This window comes from Triticum dicoccoides, chromosome 5B (genome assembly GCF_002162155.2).
Source record: "Triticum dicoccoides isolate Atlit2015 ecotype Zavitan chromosome 5B, WEW_v2.0, whole genome shotgun sequence".
Classification (NCBI taxonomy): Eukaryota; Viridiplantae; Streptophyta; class Magnoliopsida; order Poales; family Poaceae; genus Triticum; species Triticum dicoccoides.
Genome location: NC_041389.1, coordinates 46,961,805 through 46,967,817, shown reverse-complemented (window position 1 = coordinate 46,967,817; position 6,013 = coordinate 46,961,805). Strand labels below are relative to the sequence as shown.

Below are 6,013 nucleotides of genomic sequence, written 5' to 3'. Positions count from 1 at the left end.
CTTTTCCATTTTCGTTATTTTACTTAATTTTCGTTCATCTAATTTTTATTTTGTTTATTTTTCACTCTATTTATTTTCTATTTTTTATTTATTTATGAGAAAACGCATAACATATAAATTTGTATAAACATATAATCTGGAGCATATGTATCTTTTTTTAAAATACATGGGCTCTTTTGAAATACATTAATATTTTTTCTTCTGCATAATAACATGTTTTCTACTACGAGATGAAGATTTATTTTTAAACATGTATTGCTTTATTATTTGCATTGAGGTACGAATTTTTTTAGTTACTCTATGTTATTTCCCCCCAAATTTAAAACTATTTTGTACAAAATATTTTATAATTTACTAAATAAAACACATTTAATAAAAATAATAATGATAAAATAATAATTATTGATGGGCCGTAGTAGTGGTCGGACCATGGAAAGTAGCTTGTGGTTGGAGCTTGCTTATTGCATGCTATAAGGTGGCAAATAGGAGCTCCCTATATTGAGGAAAAAAATGTCAAACCAGTTCACCTGGGTTCAAGTCTTAAAAATTGTAAAGCATCATACTCATGTTTGATTACAAATAAATGCATAGCAATCAAACGAGCTTTTAATGACAAGAGAGACTAGAGGCAGTTATGATATGAGCATGCAGTACCGGCAGAACTAAAATACATGCATGCACCACAATGGCTGTTTTTTTGTTTCTTTTCCTTCTTCCTATTGTTGTTTCTTGTCTATTTATTTTTATTTTCGCTCTTTTCCTATTTTATTTTTACTTTTACTTTTTTTACTTACTTTCATTTCCTTTTATTCCATTTTCCCTTTCCTCTTTGGGAAAATAGAGAACATTTTTAAACCCTCTATGAACATATATTCAGCTACTTATGCACGACTTTGTATGATTTATTTTTTGAAATGTATGAATCTTTTAAAGCACATGAATATTATTTCGGTGCTTAATTTTTTACTATGGGATTATTATTTTGTTTGAACATATAAAAATTTACATTTAAGTACATGAACATTGTTTCCAACTCCATCCGATCCATATTAATTGTCGCACACTTAGTACAACTTTGTACACGACAATTAATATGGATCGGAGGGAGTATACTTTTTACCTATTGTGAAACTAATTTTCCTAGATATAATATAAAGTTTATTCAATAAGAATCCTACTTTCTGATTTTTTTTATTGATGGGACACATCTGTAGCCGGCCCATTTAGAGTCACTTCACATGGGAGCTTGCCTATCTTTTACTTGTGTTTTTTTTAGACAATCTCGCGAAGCTTTATTAAACTGCACCAATGTTTACAGAGATAAAGGATAGATTACCGGGATGTCCTAACCAAACATGGCGACCCACCCCTAGCTTCAAAACATGCTTCGCTAGATTGTGAGCTTCGAAATTCGAGCTCCTAAATTCATAACCAATATTGTAAACTGCAAAAAAAACACTATGCTCCATGATTTCATGTAGCATGGCACCATAGCTAGTGGGGTTCCTTCGCTTGAGATCTTCAACTACAACCTTACGACCACGCATATAGTGATGGTCACGGGCTCTTTGGCCCCTCAGGCCCATCTATTGCGTGCCCATTCAACCAAATGTACTCAAGCCGAGCTCCATAAATGGCATTCTCATCACCCAAAAAAAACTAGTAGCTTTTCAAATAATGGTCTTGTCCCTTGCAGTACAAATTTAAAAGCATCATGCCCATGTTTGCTTGCAAAGCTAGTGTCATTTCCAGAAAAAGATAGACTAGCTATAGTTCTGATAGGATCATACAGTACTAATAGAATTAACATTGATGCACTAGCATAGCTAGAAAAAAAATCATTGAATGCATCTCCATCAAGCTCTAAGCTTACGGAAGGTCATGGCTGCGCCGTCCAGTGGCCTTGGGTGTGGAAGGTAATTGATCTTCGCATCAGGATTCAACAACTCCCATCTGAAACAATCGTTCGTATGTCAAACTAGGATCAAATGTCAGTTTATGCAATAAATAAATCAATCAATCAAATGCCAAGATCAAAATAAGCAAATGAATTCTACTGATCTCATATTTAGTGATTACATAGGATTTGAAGTACTGTATATCATCACTCACTCATAACCAATGGAGAGGTGATGGAGCATGATGGTGATCTGCAACTTCGCGAGCATGTTGCCGGCGCAAATCCTATATCCGCCACCGAATGCTTGGTACGTCCCTGGCTTCACTTGTTTCTGCATTCAGCAAGTTCTTCGTTGACAATTGATGCGTACATGATGAAGTTGCATCCATGATCAATGAGTGAAAGACAACAACTTACATCCCATCTTTCGGGGTTGAAGGTGAGGGGGTCCTGGTAGTAGACTGGGTCGGTGTGCAGCGACCTCACCCACACGAGCACCGGCCACCCTGTCGGGATCGTGTACCCACCATACTCCACGTCCCGGTTCGCGACGCGGTGGACCATGGGGGCGACGTTGGCCATTCGGATCGTCTCCTCCACCACCTTCGCCGTGTACTTCATCCTCGGCAGGTCATCATGGGTGATCATCAATGAACCACCTTTGCTTTCGCTCAGTGTGCCACGTTCTCCTCTCGGAGCTTGGCGAGGGCGGGAGGGGATTTGGCCAAGTGGTAGGTAGCCCACATGATGGCGCTGGCCGTGGATTCATAGCCAGCGACCACGAGGTTGACCATGTTGTCCACTACCTCCTCATCGCTCAGCCTCTTCCCCTACTCATCATCGGTGCACATCAGCCCGCTCATGAGATCATCACACTTCTTGTCCACCTTCTTCCTTGCCTCCAGCTCATGCCGGAAGACCGCGTTCAGCTTCCGACGGCACTGCACAAGTTGTTAAATCCCTCTACAGTTATTTTGATGATTTCTGTAAAAACAAGGAGCAAACAAATTTCCTTGACTCTCTCTTGATAGTGTAACCCGATCCATTTGTTGGATTGTATGAAAAAAACCAGATTACCTTGCGAGCACCGTGAAATTTTGTCCCTGGAAGATCCAAGGGGAATGCCCTGAGGCCAGCCATCAGGCTGCCGAACCACTGGTCGATCTGCTCCGTCAATGGCGACGGCTCCATGCTTATGAACATTTTGAATATGTTCGCGAACGTCACCTGTGCAATTTAAGGAGCATCACTATTGACAGAGAAGAGAAGCACATGCATGCTCGCCGAGGACTGGCTAAGTATTAATGAATAAATTTCTTAGAGTGAATTCCATTTTTTACCTTGTAGTTGTACATTTGTGACACATATTATCCTATTTAGCGGAACTTTTATCGAAATGTCAGATTTTGGAGACTTTTAACACGGTTTTACCCCAGTTTTACATTTTGTCTGTTTATGGTCGATAGGATCGGCATGTTGCGTCATTGATTTGTAAAAAAAATTGTAAGGATCGGAGGGCATCATTGGCGATCTTGTCCAAGCTTCTCTTGTCTATCTATTCCACTCCTTGTGGCCGTCCACATGTTTTTGGATACAGGGCGTCACCTCACACCTTACCTGATGGACACGCATCAAAAAACAAGGGTCCAAAGATTTCAAAAGGGGTATTCTAGACGAATTTTCACTCGAAGGGGTAATTAGTGTCACAAATGTATAAATATGGGGTAAAAAGTGGAATTCACTCAATTTCTTACTTTCTTGATCTCGGTGGAGGCAACGATTGTCCCCATGTCTGCCCACGCGGCCAGCGCCGCCACAACACGCGGCTGCACGACGGCGGCGATGGTCCGAAGGGAGCTGGGGCGGTTGATGGCGGTGAGGATGATCCCACGAAGCCTAGCGTGGCTGGCGCCCTCGATGTTGACCATGGACTTGTGGCCGATGAGCTCCGGCACGGGCCACCGTATGCCGAAGTTATCGGCGGACTGGAACACGAACTTGTTGGCCGTCGGAGAGCACGCGATGACGGCGGGGGAGCCGAAGAGGTGCGTCCGGTAGATGCCGGCCCCGGCGCCGTGCGCGCGCCTCTTTGCGGCGATGAAGTCGTCCGGGCGGCGCGCGAGCTTGAAGTGCCAGACGAAGGAGAGCGTCTCGCCGAGGAAGGGCAGGCCCATGTGGCCCGGCGGGAGGCGGCGCCGGCCGCCGTGCCTGAGGAAGAAGGCGGCGCGGTACCACGCGTCGGCGGACTGCCAGACGGCGAGGCAGAACAGCGGGACGGCGCCGAGGGTGAGGGCCAGCCACCATGCCCACTCAGCCACACCAACTCCCACTGCTATCGCCATTGATCTGCTACTGCTAGTACCTGGAGAAGCGGAGGTAGCTGTGGGTGGGGGGCGGGGGTGGGGGTGGGGGCTAGGGTTTTGGAACGGCAGCGCAACGGCGGGGAGACGGGGTGGGGGGAGTGGGGCCGGGTCGGGAGGTCGACGTGGCGTATCCGTCGGGTCCCAGAAGAATCCGGACGGTGAGGAGTGTCTCGTGGTCTCGTGGACTAGTGGCACTGTACTCTTGCTGCACGCTCTAATTTTCTGCCGTTTTTTTATCACATTAGAGTAGCTCCCATCTTCAAGATTTTGTCCTCTTTGGAGCATCTCCAGCCGTTCGGTCCCCCAGGACGCATAAAAATCGCCCCCTGAGGGCGAGCCGGCGATTTTTTCGGCGCTGGGACGGTTGTGCGCCCAGTCATCGTCCCCAGCTCGCCCCCAGTCGTCGATTTTGACCCACTTTTGAAGTCCCATTTCGGCGAAAAAGGCCCATATGGGCGAGAATAGGTCCATATTCGGCGTGGTTCGCCGTGGCTCGGCGTTCAATTGTCAACATAAATATTTTTTTATCACATATTTCATCACAGAAATTTCAAGTACTTCAACAAAATAGTACAACAACAAATAGTTCAATACAAATTATATAGTTCAACAAATAAAAACTCATATTTCATCACACGTCGCGCCCCGGTGTCGCCCTTGAGCCTCCATAGGTGCTCTATCAGATCTTGCTGCAGTTGATGATGCACCTGTGGGTCTCGGATCTCCTGACGCATACTGAGATAGGCAGTCCAGGTTGCCGGTAGCTGGTGATCAACTTGGGCAAGAGGACCCTGCCGGTGGTATGGTTCAGTGTCAAACACTGGCTCTTCCTGCTCGCTCTCAATGATCATGTTGTGCAAGATGACACAGCAGGTCATGATCTCCCATATTTAATCTTTCGACTAGGTCTGAGCGAGGTACCGGACAACAGCAAATCGAGATTGAAGCACACCAAATGCGTGCTCGACATCCTTCCTGCAAGCCTCCTGAATCTTCACAAACCAAGCGTTCTTGCCTCCAGGCACAGGGTTTTTGATGGTCTTGATAATTGTCGACCATCTCGGATAGATGCCATCAGCTAGATAGTACTCCTTGTTGTAGTGCCGCCCATTGATCTCGAAGTTCACCGGAGGAGAATGACTTTCAACAAGCTTGGCAAAGACAGAAGAGCCCTGCAGCACGTTGATGTCATTGTGAGTTCCTGGCATACCAAAGAAGGAGTGCCAAATCCAGAGGTCCTGTGTGGCCACCGCCTCAAGTACCACACTGCAACCGCCTTTGGCGCCTTTGTACATCCCCTGCCAAGCAAATGGGCAATTCTTCCATTTCCAATGCATGCAGTCGATGCTTCCAAGCAACCCAGGAAATCCTCAAGTATTGCGGTCCAAATACTGCCATCATTGCCCGGCAGAACTTGTAGAAACACTCTATGCTGGTGGACTCGGCCATGCGCCCATAGTCGTCCTGTGAGTCACCGGGAGCTCCATATGCAAGCATCCTCATCGCTGTCGTGCATTTCTGGATGGAGGTGAATCCAAGTTTGCCAGTGCAATCCATCTTGCATTTGAAGTAGTTGTCGAACTCCCGGATGGAATTCACAATCCTGAGGAAAAACTTTCTATTCATCCGATAACGGCGCCGAAATGTTCTGTCGCCGTGAAGTGGAGTATTGGCGAAGTAGTCGGAGTAGAGCATGCAGTAGCCTTCGAGATGATGCCGGTTCTTTGCTTTCACCTGCCCCGGCGCCGAG

The 6,013-nt window shown here is 45.9% G+C and overlaps 1 pseudogene; it reads right to left on the bottom strand.

Annotated features, from left to right (window-relative positions):
* Positions 1–1,856: 1,856 nt before the first annotated feature.
* LOC119305134 lies at positions 1,857–4,242 on the bottom strand (annotated as a pseudogene).
* Positions 4,243–6,013: the final 1,771 nt, after the last annotated feature.